Genomic DNA, 24,930 nt, shown 5'->3' with positions numbered 1-24,930 from the left:
AAAACAATCCTGGTCCAGTTTCATTGATCCTTCATCTCATGGCATTTTAACAAAATACTTTTCTTCCTTCCAGGTGTGAAGGATCACAAGCTCAAAAAAATTAAAGAATACCAACACCCCTCTATATTCTTCCCCTGCACTTTCCTCAGACTCCATCCCTTCATCAAATCTCACCTCTTACCTTGTACTCATGACACCCAACCTTTCCTTTTGACCCTGAATGGTCTGATCTTTGCTTCATCATCACCTTACCCACCACCAACTGGGCATTCCCCTCCAAGTCACTCACCATGACTTGGAAATATAAATCACCATTCCTTCACTGGCACTGGGTCAAAATTCCGGATTCCCCTTCCTAACAGCACTGTGTGCACACCTACACCACATGAACTGCAGCAGTTCAAGGCAGCAGCTCACTAATACTTTCAAGGGCAAATAGGGATGGGCAATAAATACTGGCCCGGCCAGTGAAGCCCACATCCTCCTCTAACCTAGCTCCCTCTGAACTCTCAGCACTCTGGTCCAACCCGAACAAGTTATCAAATCTGCTGACAGGGTGCTGTTATTGCCTGGCATACTGATCTATACCTAGCAAAGGCCAAACGCCAACACTGACTCTCCTACTCCCCCACATGCAGACCATAACCTCAACATTGAGCATCAAGCCATCATTTCCAGGACCGTCACTAACCTCGTCTCCTCTGGAAATCTTTCCTCCACTGCCTCCAACCTCAGTTCCCCAACCCCATACAGCCTGCTTCTACTGCTGTGATAGGCCCATTTCAGCCTGCTCCAGCCCCACAGAACTGATTTCGTATCACTACTTCTCTCTTCATCCAATCTCTTGCCACCCACATCCAAGATTCTTCTGATTCCCTCCTACATTAAGTTTCCAGTTTGATTTAACCACCATCTTTTCACTATGGGCATCCAATCACTTTACACCCCGACCCTACACTTGGGCAGTCAGAGCTCTCCACTTTGTTGAAGGCCCAGCCAGTCCCCATCTACCAGCACCTGCCTGGCTGAACTAATTCTCACATTAAATTAATTTCACTCACTTCCTCCAAATAAAAAAAGGTGCTGAATAGGCCCTAGCTATATCTGCCATTTTGTGGGGTATGCAGAACATTTTGTTTCAGTCCTACTCATACCAGAAGAGGTGAGCAAGGGGCATATTGATACTGCCCAGTGCAGTTTCCTGCTCAGTGCAAAAGTGGAAAATCATCAACTTTGCTTCCAATTTCCACCCTTACTTTCACTGCTGCCATCTCCAACTCCTCCCTTTACTTCATTTCAGGCTATCAGGCAATATTTATATGCCCACCAACTCTGACAGCTACCCAACTACACTTCATCCCGCTTCCTATAAGGACTCTATCCCATTCTCCCAGTTTCTCTGTTGCAGCGGTTCAGGCAATGCAATCTTCCATACTAGCGTTTCAGATATGCCTTTTCCTCTACTAAGCATTCCCCCTCCACTGTAGTTGATAGGGTCCTCAACTGTTCCCATTCCATTTCTCACTTCTGCTTGCACAGCCCCTCCTTCCCTCCCAGGAAAATGATAAGGTTCCCCTTGCCCTCACCTTCCATTCCATCAGCCTCCACATTAAATGGATCCTCTGGTGGCATCAGATGGCAAACATTGTCCCTTCCACTACTCCTTCAGCTTTCCAGAGGGAGTATAGTCTCCATAATACCTTAAACCACTTCTGTTACCCTCAACACTCCCTCCCCTTCTTACAGTACCTTGCCCGTGCTTTTACCTCCCTCCCCACTGTCCATGGCCCCAAATAGTCCTTGCAGGCAAAACAGGAATTTACTTGTACCTTTCAATTTAGTATCATGTTTGCAGCTCATGATCTGGCTTCCTCAACACTGACACCACTTGGTCGAACACAGATTCAGACCACAAGCCTGAATCGAGCTTCCAGTCAACAGCCACTAATTCTCCACCTTTCTCCCACTCTGACCTTGGCCTGCTTGCATTCCAATGAAGCTCAACACAAGCTATTTGCCCATCCCTAATTGCCCTTGGAGGTGGTAGTGAGCTGCCTTCTTGAACCGCTGCAGTGCATGTGGTGTAGGGTACACCCAGTGTTGTTAGGAAGGGAGTTCCAGGATTTTGACTCCATGACAGTGAAGGAACAGTGTTACATTTCCAAGTCAGGATGGTGAGTGACTTGGGAGGGGAACTTCCAGGTGGTGTTCCCATCTATCTGCAGTCCTTGTCCTTCTAGATCATAGTGGTAGTGAGCTTGGAAGGTGCTGTTAAAGGAGCCTTGGTGAATTCCTGCTGTGCATTTTGTAGATGGGTACACACTGCTGCTGTGTGGCAGTGGTGGGGGGAGTGAATGTGGTGCCAATCAAGTGGGCTGCTGTGTCCTGGATGGTGTCAAGCTTCAAATGTTTGGGAGCTGCACTCATACAGGCAAGTGGGGAATACTCCATTGCACTCCTGACTTGCGCCTTGATGGACAGGCTTTGGAGAGTCAGGTGGTGAGTTACTCGACCATGACTCAGCCTCTGACCTGCTCTTGTAGCCACAGTATTTATGTGGCTAGTCCAGTTCAGTTTCTGGTCAATGGTAACCCCCAGGATGTTGATAATGGGGGATTCAGTCATGGGAACACCATTAAACATCAAGGGCCAATGGTTGGATTCTCCATTGTCAGAGATGGTCATTGCCTGACACTTGTGGCCCAAATGTTACTTACTACTTGTTAGCCCAAACCTGGATATTGTCCAGGTCTTGTTGCTTTTGGACATGGACTGCTTTAGTATCTGGGGAGTCATGAAATAGTGCTGAACATTGCTGATAACATCCCTACTTCTGACCTTATGATGGAAGGAAGGTCATTGATGAAGCAGCTGAAGATGCCTGGGCCTAGGACACTACCCTGAGGAACTCCTGCAGTGATGTCCTGGAGCTGAAATACTGACTTCCAACAATCACAACCATCTTCCTATATGCTAGGTACGGCTCTAACCAGTGGAGAATTTCTCCCCTAATTCCCATTGACTCCAGTTTTGCTAGGGCTCCTTGATGCCACACTGTCAAGGGCAGTCACTTCACTGCACCTTGGGAGTTCAGCTCTTTTGTCCATGTTTGAACCAAGGCTGTAATGAGGTCAGGTGCTGAGTTGCTCTGACAGAACCCAAACTGGGCGTCAGTGAGCAGGTTATTGCTAAGCAAGTGCTGCTTGTTAACACTGTTGATGATCCCTTCCATTACTTTACTGATGGAGAGTAGACTGATAGGGTGGTAATTGGCCAGGTTGGATTTGTCCTGCTTTGTGTACAGGACATACCTAGGCAATTTTCCACATAGCCAGGTAGATGCCAGTGTTGTAGCTGTATTGGAACAGCTAGGCTAGGGGCATGGCAAGTTCTGGAGTGCACAAGTCTTCAGTACTATTGCCAGAATATTGTCAGGGCCCATAGCCTTTGCTGTATCCAGTGCCTTCAGCCATTTCTTGATATTATGTGGAGTGAAACAAATTGGCTGAAGACTGGCATCTGATGTGGGGGACCTCTGGAGGAGGCTGAGATGGATCATCCACTTGGCACTTCTGGCTGAAGATTGTAGCAAATGCTTCAGCCTTATCTTTTGCACTGATGTGCTGGGCTCCTCCATCATTGGGGATGGGGATATTTGTGGAGCCTCCTCCAGCGAGTTGTTTAACTGCCCACCACCATTCACGACTGGAGTGGGAGGACGGCAGAGCTTAGGTCAGTTGGTGGTGGGATCGCTTAGCCCTGTATATCACTTGCTGCTTATGCTATTTGGCACACAAGTAGTCCTATGTTATAGCTTCAGCAGGTTGATGCCTCATTTTTAGGTATGCCTGGCTGCTCCTGGCATGCCCTCCTGCACTCTTCATTGAACCAGGGTTGATGGTAATGGTGGAGTGGAGGTTACAGACTGTGTTTGAGTACAATTCTGCTGCTGCTGGCCCACAACACCTCATGGTTGCCCAGTCTGGACTTGCTAGATGTGTTTGAAATCTAACCCATTTAGCAGTGGTAGTGCCACACAACATAGAAGGTATCCTTAATGTGAAGCCAGGACTTCGTCTCCACAACTGTGCAGTGGTCACTCCTACCAATACTGTCATGGACAGATGCATCTGCAGTAGGCAGGTTGGTGAGGATAAGGTCAAGTATGTCTTTCCCTCACCACCTGCTGCAGACCCAGTCTAGCAGCTATGTACTTTAAGACTCTGCCAGCTTGGTCAGTAGTGGTGATACTGAGCCACTCTTGGTGATGAGCATTGAAGTCCCCTCACCCAGAGTACATTTGGCACCCTTGCCAGTCTCAGTGCTTCCTCCAAGTGGTGTTCAACATGGAGCACTGATTCATCAACTGAGGGAGGACAGTATGCAGTAATCAAGAGATTTCCTTGCCCATGTTTGACCTGATGGTGAGAGACTTCATGGGGTCCAGAGCCTTGATAGGGCACTTTAGATTCAACCTCTGCCATGATGTTTCATTTCTTTGCTTATTTGTTGGTTTTCCTCATTTCCATTACACTTTTGTTTTGACAGCTGCTATTAAAGGTCCTGTCATTCACTCATCCTCTAGATGTCTTGTCCTGTCCCACTACCACACCCTTTGGCCTTGTGCCACAAAACCATCTGTCATTTTAATCTCTTCTGCCCCCAACCTGATGACAGACCTACTCTTTTGTTGTTTTTTCCCCCCCCACTATTATCCATCTAATTTTCCCAGTTTTGATGAAGGTCACAGACCTGAAACATTCCTGACCACAGATGCTGCCAGACCAGAGTATTCCAGCATTGTTTGTTCTGGCACTACATGCACAAACATTCACTCCCTCCACCACTGACACACAGTAGCAGCAGTGTACACTATCTACAAGATGCACTGCAGGAATTCACCAAGGCTCCTTCAACAGCACCTTCCAAACCCACAACCACTACCAACTAGAAGGACAAGGGCAGCAGGTAGATGAGAACACCACCACCTGCAAGTTCCCCTCCAAGCCACTCACCATCCTGACTTGTTGGCGTTCCTTCACTGTTGCTGGGTCAAAATCCTGGTGCTCCCTTCCTAACAGCACCGTGGGTGCACCTACACCACATGGGTTGCAGTGGTTCAAGGTGGCAGCTCACCACTTTCTCAAGGGCAACTAGGGATGGGCAATAAATGCTGGCCCAGCCAGCGAAACCCACATCCCATGAATGAATAGAAAACAATATTTCAGATTTCCAGCATTTGGCTTGTGTTGTGATTTTTACTTGTTTTGTCATTTGTTAGCACAAGTTTTTACATCATTGACTGTCAAACTAAACACAAACAGCTCAAATTTGCTTGCATGTTACTATTGGAGAGTGAGAAGAAACTGAACACTGCAAAAATATATTGTCACAAATATTAAATATTCAGAATTACAGATAATGGTAACAGTATTACAGATAATGTGACATTACATTGGAAATACAAATCCTAATATCTAGCAACACTTGTTTACATTAAAAATTAATTTTCTGACATATCTTGTAATCCTTAATCCCACCCAGCCCCAGCATGGCAACACAGCACCTTCCAAACCAACCAGTGACCTCTGGGATCTAGAAAGACAAGGGCAGCAGACACATGGGAACACCAACTGGACATTCCCCTCCAAGCCACACACCATCCTGACTTGGTACTATAATCGCCATTCCTTCACCGGTGCTGGTCAAAACCCCAGAACTCCCCAACAGCACTGTGGGTGCACTTACACCACATGGACTGCAGCAGGTCAAGGTGGTGGCTCACCATCACTCTCGGGGGGAGTTAGGCATAGACAAATACTGGCCTAGTCAGTGACACCCACATCCGGTGAAAAGAATAATGTTTCTTGTACTACTTGAAGAATATTCTCCCATAATTCCTAAATGTAAATCAGAATTTGTACATTTCAATATCACCTTTTCCTTAGCAGAAGACTTCCTGGAACAGTTGACAGGGACCATGACCATTCCATTTTTCACACTTCTGCTCTCACTTCTTCCCCTCCTTCAGATCTACAAAAAAAAACATTCCCTCTACCTCATTGTACATCCACTGGCCACCATACTCAATGGATCATACTCCACATCTGTGGTGCTACTATAAAATAGCTTCCCCTCTTCAGCATTGAAGGAATCATTCCCTCAGCTCCATTATCCCCAACACCCCCTCCCCTTTCCACAGCATATTTTCAAGCATGCACAAAATTAATCACCTGCCTTTTTACCTCCTTCCTTCCAACATTCCTTGCAGGGAATACAAAGAAATCCATTCTATGTATAGTGTATTCCCTGCTCATGATATGGGCTTTCAATTAGGCACTTTACAGCCTTTCACACAATAGCTATGACTGTATGAATATTGGGCTCAACAATTTCAAATCATAACCTCTGCCCCCATTTTTGGGGGAATGGCAGCTGTTGATTCTGCTTTTTGAATGTACAACTCCAATTCCATCTTTTGTTTTACTTGTTCCATTACCATCTCCCTTTGCCTTGTACCATCATCCTTTTGTCATTTAACATATGCCTTCCAACCTGTTAGAAATTCTCTTGTTATCCCCACCTCTTCTGTACTTAAAACTATAACATCTAGCTTTTTCTAGTTCTGACAGTCACCTGACTTGAAATGTCAACAGTCTCTTTCTGCTGATGCTGTCTGTTCTGAGTATTTCCAGTATCCAGTTTTGCTTTTGTGCCATTGTATGTTTGAATGTAACTGCCCTGAAAAAAAACAAGTTCTGTAGAATTGAAGACATCATTCTTACCTGATTTTCTCTCACAACCTTTTGGCCTTCATGTTTTACTGTTAAGTATCATGCCATTATTGGGTCAGTCATTTCTCCATTTGATATATCTTGGAAGGAATCTATTAGGTTATCACTAGAAACAGCAGGCTTTTATCACATGCAGGACAAGAATATTAAATAAAACAGTTGTGCTGAACACCAGCTGCAGGTATACTAGATGAAGCTCCTATTTAAACTTTTTTAAAAATCTGAAGTCAAGGACAGCTCAAATCCACATTTGTCATTATTAATTGAGTTAATAACTGGAACTTAAATCTGTTTCTACAAGAATCCATATTTCTTTAGCAATAGTAATCTAATTATTCCCATTGGAGCAGATCATCAAACTGAACATGTGCAGTTAAAGTAATCAGATTCAGAATTGGTCACTTGCATATTAAGCAAAGATATTTCAAGACCAGAACATCAAGTTAGTTACAAAGCTTCATCAGGCTAGACATTAAGCATTAGATATTTAAAAACTGCTTTTTCCATTTACTTCCCCATCTGGTGAATCCTCATTATCTCTTTTGTACACTAGAATAAACCAGATAAGATTGCACCACTTAATATAATTCACTTCATACAGAAGTAAACTTCTATTTATCATAACTCATCTTAAAGAGAAAAGCAGGTTAATTGAGATTTATTTTACTATTTCTCAGCAAAATGTGGCCTGTTCTTCAGCACATTCTAATACAAAAGGATAATTTGCAGAATGAGTATGCTGCTTTAAAAAAATGACTGTGTCTTCAATCTTTTGGTAGATAAAAACACTTTTAAAAACTAGTGAGGAATTCATACCCCCTCCCCCTCTCAAGAGACAAGGTGGCCATAAAAAAGCTAACTAAACGAGTTCATTTCTGGGAGAGATGTAACTTCTCTGCTTTTCAATTCGGTTAAAAAAATCAAACCGTTGTTAGATCACACCTGGATCACACAACTGTGCACAGTTCTGGTCTCCATTTTATAAAAAATATAATAGCACTGGAGAATGTGCAAAGATGATTCACAAGGATGAGATACACTCATCAGGAAAGGCTGAAGAAACCAGAAAGCTTTAGGAAAGAGAAGGCTGAGGGATGACTTAGAGGTTGCATGAATTGGCTTGATAAGCTCAATGTTAAACAGATGTTTTCCCATTGTGATGTATGGGGCCAGGGAGTCCAAGAGAAATTTCTTTCCCCAAGAGTGGCAAGAAGGTAGAACTCCAAAAAGTGTATGAGCAGCAAACTCATTCTGCAAATTGTCTAGGGGTGTGTATGTGGTTACAGAATGTATTGAAGAGCAGACTACATTTCACTGAAAAAGTGAAAAATTAATCCCAATTATTGGGTTAACCTGTTGGGGAGATGAACAGCAAATACATTATTGCTAAATAAACAAAGGAGAAAGAAACAGAAGGTATGCTGATATGGTGAAAAGATCCTGGCAGATAGGAGGCGCACGTGAAGCAAATACAGACCTGTTGGGCAAATGGCCTGTTTCAGTGCTATAGGCTCTATGATAAGCTAGTTTACATAGTAATCATTTTAATGCCATTAGGAACCATTACTTCTAGCTTAATCTCAGACTGATGATCTCAGGTTTTTATTAAAGAAGAAAGGAGAAAAAGAAATTTAACTCTGCAGTTAGTATAGGATGAGACCAGGGAATTTTGAAGCAGCAATAGATTGATGTATATTTCTGTCGATACATGAAAAATACTGAATAAAGTCTTCAGAGACCCAAAGTCAGTTCCACCAATGATCTTTGTTTATTTTGGATTGCTCAGTTTTCAAAGTGTTAAAAACAGAAAATGATCCTTAGTGCTCATGGCCAGACCAGTGCCTGTGCACACATGATTTTTGTCACTTTTGCCACACAATTATTTCCAGCCAGGCCTTACATTACTCTATAACCAGCTTCTAGCAGGTGCTCTACATAAAGAGCAAACCTCTCATGGAAACACCTGGCTTCAGGTTCAAGACTTCCAATGCCGATCAGGAACTTCCCAAATATCCTGATCAGTTCAGTTCCTGTTCCATATAATCTGAACTTTAATAATTTGCTCAGCCAAATCAGTCATGCTAGTTTCCATTAGATCTCCAAAACATCTGGTAGCAAGAGTTAATAAGCTTTCATTTATTCAGCACCTGCTCAGCCCACTGCTCCCAAAAAAAAAATACAAAGCTAACACTTCACAGCCTCTGATGGTATGCAAGACTGAAACCATGAACACTATAAACACTGAGGAAAACAAAATTGAAAGCAGCACGAGATGTTTCACACTTCCCTGTTAACAAATGTGTACAGGAGGAGGTCTTAAGAGATCAAGTGACTGTGATGGGTTCAGAGTTTAGTTCCTGAAGTAAAAGGTTTGGATCAAAAATCATTGGTTTGAAAAGGTCAACTCCTCCCCTCTCCAGATTCTGCCAGACCTGCTGAGTATTTCCAGCTTTTTTTATTCCAACTGAAGCCATGTGAGAATCTCATTTTCCTTTCAGGAAGGAGGAATTACATAGACGTGTTCCTGTGCTGTAGATTCTGTTAGCCCAACTGGTCTATGCTAGTATAAAAGCAAGAACTGCAGATGCTGGAAATCCAAAACAAAAATAAAAATACCTGGAAAAACTCAGCAGGTCTGGCAGCATCTGCGGAGAGGAACACAGTTAACGTTTCGAGTCCGTATGACTCTTCAACAGAAGTAAAAATAGAAAAGAGGTGAAATACAAGCTGGTTTAAGAGGTGGCGGGGGGGGGGGGGGGGGGGGGTAGAGCTGGATAGAGGGCCAAATGATAGGTGGAGCTAGCCAAAAGATGTCAGACAAAAGGAGGTGTTGAAGGTGGTGATATTATCCAAGGAATGTGCTAATTAAGGGTAGAAAGCAGGACAAGGTACAGATAGCCCTCGTGGGGGTGGGGTGGGGTGAAGGGAAGGGATTGAAATAGGCTAAAAGGTAGAGATAAAACAATGGATGGAAATACATTTAAAAATAATGGAAATAGGTGGGAAAAGAAAAATCTATATAAATTGGAAAAAACGGGGGATGGAAAAGGGGTGAGGATGGGGCCCCACCCCCTTTTTTTCCAATAATTTATAGATTTTTTCCCACCTATTTCCATTATTTTTAAATGTATTTCCATCCATTGTTTTATCTCTACCTTTTAGCCTATTTCGATATCTTCCCTTCACCCTACCCGGGCTATCTGTACCTTGCTTGTCCTGCTTTATACCCTTAATTAGCACATTCCTTAGATAATATCACCACCTTCAACACCTTTTTGTCCTTTTGTCTATCTCCACCTATCACTGGCCCTCTATCGAGCTTTACCTGTCCCACCCACCGCCCCCCAAACCAGCTTATATTTCACCTCTTTTCTATTTTTACTTAGCTCTGTTGAAGAGTCATATGGACTCGAAACGTTAACTGTGTTCCTCTCCGCAGATGCTGCCAAACCTGCTGAGTTTTTCCAGGTATTTTTATTTTGGTCTATGCTAGTGTTTATTTTCCGTACTAACCTTCTCCCAAAGCACTCCCATTTTCTCTGTTCCTCATCCTTCATACATGTATCAAACCTCCCCTTAAATGTGATGCTATCTGCTTCAACCACTTCATGCGGCAGCCTACTGATATTCTTACTGCTCCAAAACAAGTTTCTCCTAAATTCTTTATTTGATCTGTTAGTTGCTACCTTGTTCTATGATCACCAAGTGGAAACAGCCCCCTAAATCCACCCTTTCGAATCCCTTCATAATTTTAAAACCAATGTCTCTCAGGTCTCCTCAGTCTTCCTGTGAAGAGTCCCAATCTTTCCTAATAATCTGAAAAGGTAACAAGGGTGTTCCAAGATTTGAGGGGATGCAACTTTCCCCAGTGTTTTGTCTTCAAGACCAGAACTGTGCATAAGTGCAGTCTATTTAATTCAACATTTACCTTTTCATACTCCCATTTCTCCAGAACGAACCCACTGTAAGCCCGAACAACTTGTTTGGGGCAATTATTTATCTGTACTCAGACCTCTCCTCCTCCACCCTATTTAGATTCTTATAGGGATAAGAGGCCTCATTATTCCTATTAAAAAAATAACTCCCTTCACACTATTAAAATTGTCATTTAGTCACCCACTCTGCAGGTTTGTTTTCCTGTACTTTGTGTAATCCCACATTAGCTGTATTGATCAACTTAGTTTCATGTACAAGTTTCAACACCATAGCCCCAGTTTACAAGTTGGAATTATATACTTGTACAGGGAAGTTGTCCCAGCACAGATCTTTGTTTGGCAGAGGGGGGGGGGAAGGGGGAGAAAGAGACTTCACACTTTCAGCAAATCAGTAAAACATCCCTCAACTCCTAATCTCTGTTCTGTAATTATCATTCAATCAAATCCCACATGCCTTGAATCTATTAGGTGGTACTTAAAAAGATCCTTCTGAAGTCTATGTATAACATATCCAGTGTTACCCTTTTCTACTCTTATTTCTTCATGGAATTTAAGGTTAGAGTTTCTTTTAGAAATCTAGGTAGCTGCTCTATAGCTCCCTGGAATTGTTCCAACTCCTTTTTTGAAGATTGGAATTACATTTCCTCTTCACTAGTCTTCTGACAGCATTCCTTTGTTCAACCAAATTTTTGACATTGACACCACAACTTCTGCTGTGTTCTCAAATGGCTAGTTTGTCTTGAACTTTCTATCTTAATGCTGTAATACCTCTCGATGACTTCTAGGTTCCCACCCCACCCCTTTCCAATTTCCTGATATCATCTTCTGTGAAAACTGAAGCAAAGTATCAATTCAGTATCCCTGCCAGGGATATTAGTATAATCTTTGAGTTTCTTGCTTATCCCTTAGAGGCCCTATCACTATCTTACTTTTTCCCTTTTATTACTTGTGCCTAAAGGATACTTAAAATATGGTTATGCTTTTATTTCCCATTTCATCTGCCTAATTGTCTTGTCTTTTTAACCACTTTCCTAGTCTTCAATATTTAACTACCAATCCTGTTCTGTCTGCAGCCATGTTTTAGTTACCCTATTCATATAATTATGCACAAGGCATTTGGTCCATCATGCCTGCGTCAGCTTTAAGAGAGCTATCCAATTAGTCCCCGCTCCTGCAATTTTTTCCCCCCTTCAAGTATTTATCCAAATCCCTTCTGAAAGTTTATTTAAATCTGCTTCCTTCGCCTTTTGAGACAGTTTTAACCAGTTATGACTTGGAATGCACTGTCATGTCACCTCTGGCTCTTTTGCCAATTACCTTATATCTATGTCCCCTAGTCAACCACCTGCCTGCCACTGGAAACAGTTTCTCATTATTTATTATGCTTATGAACACCAAATAAACCCACTTAAATCTTCTTTGTTCCAAGGAAAGCAACCCCAGTTTCTAGAGTCTCTCCATGTAACTGAAGTCCCCTCATCGCTGGAACCATTCACTTAACTCCCTTGCCCCCTCTCCAAGGCCTTAACATCCTTCAAAGTCTATTTCTTCATAGAATTATTGTCTCCAATTACTTAGATTTGTTGTTAAGGCTCTGTACATTTACTGTGCAGGCAATTTAATATGTTCTTATTTTTCATTGCTAGTGTTTTATTTTAGGTATTTTATTACTTCCTGTAACTGTTTTGCTCCAAGAGCTTAAGCTTTTTTTGTACTTCAATTTTTGATCTTGTTCGAATGTCCAGCCAAACTCATGTACAATTAAATAAAACGTACAATGATTACATAGTTGGTTTTGTACTTCAAGGAATGAAAATATTGACTACTTACTTGGAATCTAAAATGGTAAAGTTACAGCATCATTAAATCAAGTAGAGGGCTTTCAGATTCAGGACATGATCTACGAGTCTGGTTAGGAAGAGGCGTGCTTCTACCAGCTGTCCACTGGATTTTAAACCAGAACTTATATGAAGTTGCAAGAAAAGTCAGATAGTTGGAGTTCTGTGCAATCTAGGGAGTCCTTACAGCAAGGAAAGGCAGTCGACTAGAAACGTCATTTGTCTGTCTACAGATGCTACTTGACCTACTGAGCAATTTGCTCTTTAAGAGCACAGGCTGTTGCTTTGGTTTCCCCATGACATCTCAGCAAACATCACTGGGTAATTTTACATGTCATCTTGCCATCGCCAACAAAAAGCCTGTTCAACTTCAGCTTGCAGCTTAGTTAAGACTCCTTTACAAAACACTACTGAGCATCATCCACAGCTTGCATTGAAATAAGACAGACAGACAGCTAAAGAATTAAACATTGTAAAATGAGATCACAAAAATTTCTTATGCCAGTTACAAACCTGAATTTAAATAACAGAACCTTTTACTGCCAGACTTATTTGCTGGAATGGTGGTGCAAGAAAAATCTGCCATTAGAACAATTCATTAGGTAGAGAAAATGCTTAATTAGCAAGCAGTTTATTTAGGATGACATTAAATGGATTTTCCATTTCTACTCCAGCAGTTGGAATTTATCTAAGAGAATGTGTCAAGCACCTCATGCTATTTAGAGGGAAATACTACTGCACTCGACCAATTACTTCACCAATTACTGATTAAATATTTGAAAGTATGGGTTATGTTAAAACTGCAGTAATTATATAAAGCCAACACTCCCATATTCTATATATAATCTGATTTTAAATTGTAAAAAATACTTGCCTTTCACACCTTCAGGGAATCCCCAAAACATTTTAGTCAATAAAGTACTTTAAGCACTGTCATGAAGGAAATGTGGGAATTTGCAAACAAATCTTAAAACAATTAGTTAATGGCAAAATAAATCAAGTTGTTCTAAAAAAAATGTTGAGGAACAAATGGAAGGACACCAGGGGGAACTCCCCTGCTCTTCAAAATAATGTGCTGGGATCTTTTACATCTACCTGAAGGGGCAGAACGAGCCAAATTACTACACCTTCAACAGTGCAGCACCCCTTCAGTAATGCACTGGAGTGTCAGCCTAGATTTTGTGCTTAAGTTCTCTGTTGAGCTACAAGTAAACACCTAAAATAAACTTCAGATGGCATGCAAGACACCAGTTCAGTCATAAGGTTCAAAGCAAACTTGCAGAGATGGTGCATCCAGTATATCCAAATGTATCACCTGCAAGATTCTCCACAAGGGAAGAGAGTGTGTATGCAAGCTCAAATTGAGTTTATATTTAGCTACAATACTTAGAGTATATTTGACAGTGCAGGCACAGCTCAAGAGACAAGAGATTCAGAGAAAACAAGTTGAACAGCTTGAAATAAAGAGAATGGTACTTTTAAACTTTAGGTCTGGTCAGAGAGCAATGATTTCCTGATCCTTGTATTCCACATTCAAGAAACTCAGGTTTCCACAATATGCAATAAGATGGATAAAGGTTCAGAGCATTACATTCCTTGAATTTGTAAATTAAGTCTTTAAAGTTAATTAGCATAGATTCACCAGGGACTCATTGGTCAACCAGCACTGTGCACATGCAGACCAAGCATGCTGTTACCTCATTTCCAATTTTGCTTCTGCCACTTTCACCATATGTAGAAAACAGTCGATGTCAGAGTCTATTAAGCCAGTTCAACATTTCACACTACAGTAAAAAGCAACTGGAGAACAAGACCTCCAACATTGGATTGATTCCCTCATTCCATTGTAAACTCTGCTGCCTCCAAGCAGAGCAAAATTCAATTATTGCTGCATGCTGCAAGCTCGGTGTGGTTGGTGTACCAGTACTTCTATGTACTGTCTGAGCAAGGGTTCAGACCTGTGCTCATGATTTTCCCCACAAAATGCTCAAGTTCACTGCCTTGCATCTTTGGGGTCTTTGCGCAGGAAAGAAAACTTGGAGTCATCTGAAAATGCTTTCAAGCTCATAAGCAAGATTAGAAGTTAACCAGGAACTTTTCAGAAGAATGGATAAAGTGGACAGCAACGTTTTTGAACTGAGTGCTCAAATAAATGAGATCAGGTGTTTTAAACTGAGTTTGGACTAAGTACAACTGCGGTCAAGCTGGTTAATCACCTGCAACTTATGTATTTTCTACATTAGTGTCGACACTTAAGTGCTTCCTTGGCACATTCTGTTATGAAAGGTGCTAGGAAATTGCAAGTTTTTCTTTTATATAATCTAATCCTGAAAATTGAATCCACTTCCACACCTTTTCAGGTAGTGCATTGCCACATCATAATTTGCTGCACTGGAAAATTATCACATTCTTTTGCCTGTTAACTTAAATATGCTGGTTACTACCCCTTCTGCTACTGAAAGCAGTTTCACCCCATCAGCTCTTAAAACCATTCATGATAGAGTGTCTTTATTAAACCCCCCTTTAATCTTCACTGCTCTGAGGGCAACTTCAGCTGCTTTAGTCTCTCTACGTAACTGAAGCCGTGCATCCCTTGTACCATTCTATAATCAACCTCCTCTGCACCCTTCAAGGCCTTGACATCCTTCCTAAAAGATGGTTCTAGAATTGGATGCAATATTACAACTGCAGTCTAACCCATGACTGACAAAAGAAATTAGTGTGAATTTCTTGATTTTGCACTCTTGGCTTTAAAAAACAGGCATAGGATTCTGTAGACTTTTTTTTGAACAGCCAAGATAGGTGCAACCATCCCCAGGTGTCCCTACTTCTCCACCCCATTTAGTTTATATCACCTTTCCACATTCTTCTTACCAAAATGCATCTCTGCATCAAATCATAGAACACATTTCTGCCCATTTCACCAGACTATGCTATTCTGAAGTTTTACTATTTCCTCCTGTTCACATTTCCAAGTTATCTGGACACTTTGGATATATAGGGCATTTCAATGTTACTAACATTCTGTACATTACAGGTCCACAGCTATGTAGTGTTGCAAATGCACAGAGATGGTTTCTGTACCTGGTTCCTTAATCAGTATTTTTCTTTGCTTTGTGCAAGTACTTCAACCCCAAAACATTTTTTTTCATTGCTTGAAACCCAGATGTCAGGCTTGAGCACAGCAGAGAGAGCATTATGTGCCTGTATTATCCAAAGTCTGTGGCTGACTATGCAAAAGGCTGGAAAGTCATTTGGTATTGGGCAGCTAAGAACAGCCTGGGATGAGGACAGAAGGTCTGCATTTGGGCAAAATTTGGAAACTGTCAATGTTCAGTAACAGCAGGTAGGCTGCATCAAGCAATTTGGCACCAATTGAACCAGCTCAGAGTTCTCATAGTACATTGTGTCAAACTTCAAAAAGAGCATTTATGTCAAACAGGAATACCACTCAAAATGGTTTGGAAGATGTGCTGATAGCTGTAACAAGTTGGTGTTTCTTCCTCCCAACCCTGCTTCAGTTGAATTCAAGCAGCCAATATTTTGAAGGTGATGCTGGAAACATTAAGCCAACTCAATATGCTAATAATGACCCCAGTAATTACTGGCTTAAGAAATTTTGGTTTGGTTTGTACAACATTTGACCAGTTGAAGCTGTCATGACAGGTGATGCCACCTTTTCTTGCATAGCCTTACTTGGAATCCACTGAAGTAATTAGTTGGGCTAGGACATTTGCTTCTTCAATCTTCTCTTGTAGGGGCTGTGCTCAATATTTTGAGAGCTCCAATTAAATTCATTCATAATGCTCCACTTTCTATACTCAGTTCAATTTCTTGATTTGGTTTCACATACAGAAAGGTTGCAGTTAGGTAGGGAGATGGTTGGTAGAAGTAATTCTCCACATCCTCAAAGGCATATGCTGGCTGCAGCAAGCAGGACAATGGTCAAGTCAAACAGGTCACAGGAATTGAAGTTGCTGCCATGATCATGATACTGTAACCAAGAATATTGGTTACATTCAGCAGCCCATTTATGTACTGTTAATACAGCCTTACAGGTTGCTTTGCATTGAATCCTTCCAGGATTAGCATGTTGCTGCAAATTGGAGTGTTCTTTTGGGCAAGTTCAAGGTGCAAAAGTCCCTGTTGAACAGTAGATAAACACTTAGTGCTTAATAATTCAAAGATTCACATATTCCATTCTACAAGCAGTGCCGACTTTACACTGCATCAAGAAACTGCTCCATCTCATTGCCCGACCCATTTTCCTGAACTACAGCAATGTTAGACTAGCCAGCTCTTGCTGGACTGAGGAAATTGTTCTAGCTGCCTTGTTCAATAAGTAATGACTTCATTTTCATTTATTACAGATTAGTGATCTACATGGAATCACTAGCAACACAAGGCATTGTTTGATTGTCAGTACATACTTCAATCATAATGCACGATAGCACCCTCAAGGTGAGAGGGAGCAAGTCCCAGCTTAGAGATTGGCAGAGTGGTGAGGATTTCATTGATGCTGCTTATTGGTGTACTTGTCCAAGATCTAACTGTAATCAGGTTTTTTGACAGTCACCCTTTGCATAGGTCTATTTTCATGCTTCTTGCAGGCTAGATTTGTCTTATGGATGTCTGACAATCTTGAAAAGGAGTTTTGTGCACTTGCTGGGTGTGGTCTGCCATTACTGGTACAGATGGCTTCATACTTTGGCCTAGAGAGCTTGGGATGCTGTGTAACCCACTCCATATTCAGACACTTGTTACTGCACTCCACTGCTCTATGGTTAATTGCTAGCGTTTCAAACAAAAAAGATACCATGGCTGGAAATATGCACCTCCTCCACTTTGCAGTGGACGAAGCAAAAAACTGAAGCTGTTCTCATCAGTTTAAGTCTGCTCAGGTTACTCTCAATCTAGTGCAATGTTCAGTTTGAAAGTCAGCCTTCATCTCTTCCAAAAAAACTTCAATGCTGATAGCCTTAATATCCATGTCACACAGATCTCAATTGATTCCAGTATTTTGGCAGACAGCAGCATAGCTGCCCAACAAATACATCTTCTGGCCAAGGTTTTAAAACAGCTCTAGGTCCTTGATAATACAGTATATCAAGATCACCTCAAGTTGGTGATGCAGCTTTACAAGAGACATCCTTGGTTATATAATTCAGTATAAATTGGCAAATCAAACACCTCAATGACACTGACTTTTTCCCCTTCTGGCTTTGCCTGGAATAACTTTAAGCTCTTGCTTAGTATTTCCATGACTTACTTTGTGGTGTCTGGCCAAATGACATTTCTGTATCATATGCAATTTTAGGCATTGTGTTTCTCTCCCACCAATTTTCCATGGGTGGAGCAGGTAGAAAGGATGCACTACAAGATTTAATGGTTAGCAGAATTGTGGCACTCCTCAATGGAGTGTGCAGCAACCGTCTCAGACGTTCATCTTCTATCAGCCTGGCAAACAGCAGCGATGATGGCAGGTGTTTGAGAAGCTGCGACCCAAAATTGTCCACTCTTGCTCGAGGGCTGCATGAGAGAAGAGTGTGCAGTTAGTGACCTAGAAGGGAAAGCATGAGAGTTTATTAACCATTGAAAATTATTTAGACACTTGTTTTAAGAAATAGCAGCTTTATTTAGGACAATAAGACATTTAAAAATAAAATCTTAATCTACACAACCTTGTATAGATCTCATGGGGATCAAACAAGGTTAAGGTTTACTTTACTGGGAAACAGAAGTGCCAAGGGTCACAGTTCAGCATACCACTCAAAGAGAAATAGAAGAGAACTGGACAAGACCAACTTGGTAGTTGATGCACTTCACTTGCTACGATCTAGACTAGGGAAAGTGCATGATCCAAGGGAGTACAAAAACAAAACATGGCGATTGCTAGGTATCATTCTCAGTAATAGTCAAGTATAATTTATTTTCTAAATTTAAAACCATCTCAAAAACTAGTTAGAAAACCATAATCCTAAATGAATATCCAAGTTGACCAAACCTGTCCTTTAGATGTTAGGCACGTCTTCCTAATCCACTGGTGTAGGTAGGAGTTAAGATTCGTTGACACTATTTGATCAGACAGGGAGATTCCTCTCTTGCATCCCACTCTTCACACTAATATTGGCAGGGGTAACCTTCAGGAATCTAGGCCCCACATTCTGGAATTCTCTCCTTAGAAATCATCTCTGACCAAGACTGTTCCTAATATTCTGTATCCATGTTCTTCCTTTATGGCCTTGATAGTTAAGTTAAATGCTATATAAATGCAAGCAGTAGTTATCTTGGCCAACATTCCTCATTCATAAGCACAGATCATTCATTGGCATTTGTGCAGTCTTACAAAACCAAAATGGCTGCTGCACTCTACTTGAACTCAAGTACAATGGAGCACAAGCATTTTAGGTGATAAATACATGTCAATTAAATTGCAAGTTGCACATAATTCTTGACAATTTGAAGCAACATTAATGAAACCTCATTTTCCCATCTTCAGTATAAGAACTTTTCCTGCAACTTCTTATACCTAGTTTTGCTCCAGTTCACTTCCTGTAAATTCATCCATATCCTTTCATCTACACTTTCTGCTTCAAAAAAAAGTACAACCTGCCTTGAACTTTAGTACAATTACATACTTACCCAGTGTGATAACCTTGAACATATGAGACTGCAGAGAACATAATGTTCTTAGATTGAGACAAAAAGGTCTCCAATCTCCAAGGGATGCATTTCCTAGATTGCCTTGCCTTTTCCATTCTAGGGGTCAACTAATCTGTGGTCCATTCAAACATTGTTGCACTATCCTATTTAACTTTGACACTGGATATTCTAAATAATCTTGCTAAAACAACCATTAACTCATACAGTTGGAAGTATGAAGGCCCAGGATGTAGCAAGGCCCCTTGCTATACCCAACATGCATATTCTGTTGAATCAGTATTTCCATTATGGAATGGAATCTTTTTCTTTGGACAATTCTCAAGTCTCAACTTCCACCCAGACCCTTATTTGCATCCTAACACCCTAAGTTATATAGGCTTAAGGGCAAAATGAACTGCTATGCTGATGCAGATAGCCAAGGAAGGGCAAGGAGTTGAACCAAGTTTTGCCAATGCAAATTAACATAGGGATGAGCTTCCTATGATTGGTTTCAATGCCTATGGCATTAAAACCAAAGGAAGAAAAATATGGCCAACAGGCATGCATGCAGACATTGGTGGAGGATAAAAAGCTCTGCTGTTGCTTCTACTATTCAAATTACTACCCACTGATACTAAATTTACTAGTATGAAGGAGTACTGACAACTCAACTAAATTTTAGCAGCACAAATCAGCTTCCTGCTGATGGGGCACCTAGACCGGAAGGCCAACTTGATGGTAGGCCTATCCTACTAACTTAAACCATGCCAGCAGAACATGTTTCTAGTTATTTATAATGTCACATTTGGGTGCTCAGTTTCAAGGTAAAAGACTTAAATATTAACTTAAAACACTCAAGTCTCAGCACCATAAATTCAAAAGATGGCAAAGTTGCAGGTTATGGCTAGGAGTGATTGATAGGTTGGGTCAGAGGGAAGTTTGTTGGAAGAACAGCTGCAGGTAAGACAATCCAGCCAGGCACAATAATGACCACAACCCAGAAATGACTACCTGGATCCCTGCAAAGGAATGAGAGACTCTTAAGTGTATTTAATGTGGTACATTCTAAACAAGCTTTAATGGTGTCAGACCCCACAAGAGAACTCAGAACAATAACTTATGAAAAAATAAATCCTTATCCACCCCTTCATCTAAGGGATAGAAAGGCAGCAACAGGTATTTGTTATGAAGGAAGAGAAATTTGAAAAGCCCTCAATTACAAATGGCCCGAACATGAAACTGACATCAGAACAAAAATCCCACAAATACTATCCCCAGAAAGTTTCCAAAAAAAGGATTTAATTACTTTGCATTGATAAAGATGAAGGAATAAAAAAAAGAGAATTTAAGGGATTAATGGATTCACTTCACCTCTGAAATCTGCATTAAAAAATGGAAATTAACTGCTTTTATGCAGTGCGCGCCTGGGAACAGTTAGACTTCATAATTTATATAAAGAACTGGAAACAAAATTGCAAAAAAACTGCTACAAGCATCAACGGGTTAAAACCCTGAGCATCTTCAGGTAGACTTCACCCAGAAAGAGACACTACAGACAAGAGATAAATTCAATGTAGTTTATTATGAAAAAAGTTAAAACAAAAAGTATGCAGTTTTCTTGGTACGCAATACTAGAGTACATTTTGTAGCTATGCAGTCCCCTTTTTTTTTTAAACCTTCACCCGCCCCCAAAAGAACTAAAAGGCATATCCTCCAAAATCTCTGTTTCTGCTTCTATTGCTAACACCATAATCTCCCCTGTAGGGTCCAAATTTTTCCATACCACCCCCTCCTCTCATGGGGCCATAGTTGGACTGCTCAGGGGAATAGCTCCCAAAGTTATCAAAGGCATCCTGGAAATTTCCACGATCGTATCCACCGCCACCTCTATAGCTCCCAATTTGATCACCATAACTTCCACCTGAGAAGGAACGGTCACGCCGAGGATACCCCCCATCACCATAACCACCATAGACGTCTCCTCGATTTCCTCTATCATTGTAGTAGCCGCCTCCGCCGCCATGGGCCCCATACCCAGCTGCATTTCCAAAATTGCCATTACTCCGACCGTTTCTCTGGCTAAAGTTGCCAGCTCGGCCGCGAGGTCTAGTTCCGCTCTGCATCTCCTCCTTCGACAAACCTTTCTTGACTTCACACCGGTAGCCATTAATCATGTGGTACTTCTGTATAACCGCTTTATCAACAGAATCATGGTCATCGAAGTACACAAAGGCAAAGCCTCTTTTCTTGCCAGTCTCTCGGTCACAGATCACATCTACTTTCTCAATCATACCATAGTCTGAGAAGTAGCTTTGTAAATCATTCTCGCCAAGGTTCTCTTTTATACCGCCAACAAAGATCTTCTTTACCTTCATGTTGAAGCCAGGTTTGTTGGAGTCTTCCCTTGGCACAGCTCGTTTCAGATCCACCGTGCGGCCATCTAAGACATGAGGCCTAGCAGCCATTGCAGCATCCGCCTCGCTCGGCGAAGAATATGTGACAAAACCGAAGCCACGGGGGCGCCGGGTGATCGTATCTTGTACGACAACACAGTCAGTTAGCTTCCCCCACTGCTCAAAATGGTTCCGCAGGTTTCCTTCCACCGTTTCAAAGCTGAGCCCGCCAACAAATAGCTTACAGAGCTGTTCCCTCGCCATGTTGCAACAACTGCTTTCACTACACACTGCAGGAGACTGACTGCCTGCCTAATGAGCGCTTTATATAGCAGGGAGAGAGGGGCGGGGCCTCACCTCGGCTCCGCCGCCCTGATTGGTCAGTGGCTGGCTGCTAGGTAACCTCGGCCCCATTCTGTGCTGCAGTTCAGGAGCCCTGTCTGTTCCATTGTCCTCAAGATAGATGGAGGGATCACCTCAAACTGCAACACTTAGCTACTACTTGCTCAATATAAACTACTGCTTCAGTAGAAAGGAGCAGTTTATAAGCTTTGTTACAGGTATGCAGTGGCACCGAGCATGTTTGATTTGAATATTGTGCGTGATCTCTCCCCCTCCCCCAGCCTTGTCTCTATTTGGCGGCAGGAGGAAACCATCTTAGCGTCTCCCTGCCAGCAGCCCCTTTTTAAAAAGGCCGGACGTCAAGGCAGAGGTTTGGCTTCGAAATTGGATCGCGCCCGCACGGCTGGCGTAAAATGGACGCCCGCCGTTTCAATATGGTGGGGGAAGCGCATGTGCCGTTCGCGCGCGCGCGCGCCGCTACTGCGCCACCTCATATTGGTTATCGCTCCATCGTCAGGCAGGAGAGGAAATCTAGTAGGGAAGGCGTGACAAAACCTGTCACATAGGGAAGCAATGATCAACAAACAAGAACCGAACCACAGACCGAAGTGTTTGATATTTTCGTTCTCCCTGGTTTCCCGGGGCATTACATGGGGAGCCAGGATCAAGTGCAATCTGCAGGTGAACCTGGATTAAATTACGGTCTGGGGATATTTAGACTAAATCTCACAAACGTAATTCAGTTGTTACCTTAAAGTATTATATTTTGTTCTTAGTTTCCATTGTCACATAGGAATTTATAAAGAAATTATCTACGTGAACTGCCATCAATGATAATGCAGGAGGAAGGTCTACCTGCAAGTTTACGTACCCTATACAAACCAGTACATTTCGCAAGGGAAGTCCATCCGTTAGCTTTGACGTGGGTAATTTTTGTTCAGCAAAGGTTCACCAGGTTGATTCCTGGGATGAAGATTGTCTTATGAGGAAAGGTTGGGCCTATATAAATTGGAATATAGATGAATGAGAAGCGATCCTGTTGAAACATATAAGATTCTGAGGGGACTTGACAGGGTAGATGTTGAGAGGATGATTCCCACATGGGGGAATCTAGAACCAATGGGGCCACAGTTTAAAACTAAGGGTTTCCCATTTAAGTTGGAGATGAGGAATTTATTCTCTCAGAGGGTAGTTCTTCTTTGGAATTCCTTTCCACACACAGCACTGGGGACTGGGTCATTGAATATATTCAAGACTGAGACAGATTTTTGATCAACTAAGAAGTTGGGTTATGGGGGTTTTATGTCTTGGGTAAATGAGTTCGTAGGCCAACCGAACTCTAACTGCACGCCTTCCTATGTTCTCCTCAATTGCTGCTTGCAATCAATAATGGGGAGAGACTGATTTAAGTGATGGTTTATTGAGACATAGGGCAGAGCACCAGATCATACATGCTCACTCAGAAACCTCCAGAACTAGACTTACAGTTCCCAGTTGGCCACGCTGTACAGTGATTCGTCAGTGCTGTCACATGATCAGTACACTTGCATTCTCATGAAGGGTCAGGGTACCTCACTTTACCACGGGGGAACAGGCAGGAAAGTGGAGTTAAGGCCACAATCAGATCAGCCAATGATCTTATTGATTAGCAGAACATGCTTAATGGGCCAAATGGCCTACTACAGCTCCTGCTTCTTAATTTTTCTCTTTCCAGAAGACCTTCTAGTGTGCCAATACCAGCAATGGCAGCAACATTACAATGACTCATTGCATTTTGCAGCCACCAAATTGGACGAGCTATGTATGACCCCACTATAATTCCTGGGTATAGCCTTGTTAAAATATTTTTGGTGAGATCTGATCAGTAACTCTCCCATTTTGGGGAGGAGGAGTAGTGTGCTGCTGTAGGATTTAAAGGCTCATAGGAAATAAAATTAATGTGCATCATTTGTGTCTTTTTTGTGCAGGAAAGAGATCTGAGATTGCAGAACTGCTGTTGGTCGTACAACCAGGGCAGAAACATCTGATTCTCTGAACGGCTATTGAAAGTACTACTACAAAATGTTGTGGCTAGTCGTAATTCTTTAATCCTAACTGTGAAAGGAAGGCAGCAGTTAGTGCATTTAACAGAATCATAGAATGATTACAACACAAAAGGAGACTATTAGGCCCATCAAATCTGTGTTGACCCGCTAAAGAAACATTTCACCTAGTGCCACACCCGCCTTTTCCTCATAGCACTGCAAAATTTCCCTTCTCAGATAATGATCCAATTTCCTCTTGAAAGCCTCAGTTGACCCTATGTCCACCACACTTTCAGACAGTTCACTCCAGACCCTAACCACTCACTATGTGATAAAAAATTTTCCTCATGAGGCCATTGCTTCTTTTACTAGTTACCTTAAATCTATGCCATCTGGTTCTTGATCTTTCCACCAATGGGAGCAGTTTCTCCGTATCTACTTTGTTCAGACACCTCAGGAATTTGAATACCTCTATTAAATCTCCCCTCAACCTTTTCTCCAAGGAGAACAGTCCCAACCTCTCCAATCACACTCTGAAGTGTGGTGCCCAGAACTGGACGCAATACTCCAGCTAAGACTGAACCAGTGTTTTATATAGATTTAACTTAACTTCCTTGCTTTTGTACTCTCTGCTCCTATTGATAAAGCCAAGAATACACATGCTTTGTTAACTTCTCTCGCGACCTGCCCTGCCACCTTCAATGATTTAGGTGCATATACACCCAAGTCCCTCTAATCCTGTACTCCCTTTAGAATTGTACCCTTTATTTCTATTGTCTCTCTGAGTTCTTGCTACCAAAATGTATCACTTCATACTTCTCTATTAAATTTCATCTGCCACTTGTCCACCCATTACACCAACCTGTCTATGTCCTTTTGAAGTTCAACACTACTCTCCTCATGGTTCAGAATACTTCCAAGTTTTATATCATACACAAATTTGAAATTGTGCCCTGTACATC

General features: G+C 41.9%; 1 long non-coding RNA gene and 1 pseudogene across 2 annotated transcripts; both read right to left on the bottom strand.

The window, feature by feature from the left end:
• Positions 1 to 12,771: 12,771 nt before the first annotated feature.
• LOC144685886 (uncharacterized) lies at positions 12,772 to 19,697 on the bottom strand. Its single transcript, XR_013577804.1, has 2 exons — positions 18,572 to 19,697; positions 12,772 to 18,096 (listed from the first exon to the last, which is right to left on the bottom strand). It is a non-coding gene; the product is annotated as an uncharacterized LOC144685886 (long non-coding RNA).
• Positions 19,698 to 20,772: 1,075 nt separating this feature from the next.
• Positions 20,773 to 21,920, bottom strand: LOC144685881 (heterogeneous nuclear ribonucleoproteins A2/B1 pseudogene; annotated as a pseudogene). The gene has a single exon (XR_013577803.1). The product of XR_013577803.1 is annotated as a heterogeneous nuclear ribonucleoproteins A2/B1 pseudogene (transcript).
• Between the last annotated feature and the right edge of the window lie 3,010 nt (positions 21,921 to 24,930).

The sequence above is a fragment of the Cetorhinus maximus genome, chromosome 10 (genome assembly GCF_964194155.1).
Source record: "Cetorhinus maximus chromosome 10, sCetMax3.hap1.1, whole genome shotgun sequence".
Lineage (NCBI taxonomy): Eukaryota > Metazoa > Chordata > Chondrichthyes > Lamniformes > Cetorhinidae > Cetorhinus > Cetorhinus maximus.
This window is presented reverse-complemented; position numbering and strand designations above follow the sequence as displayed.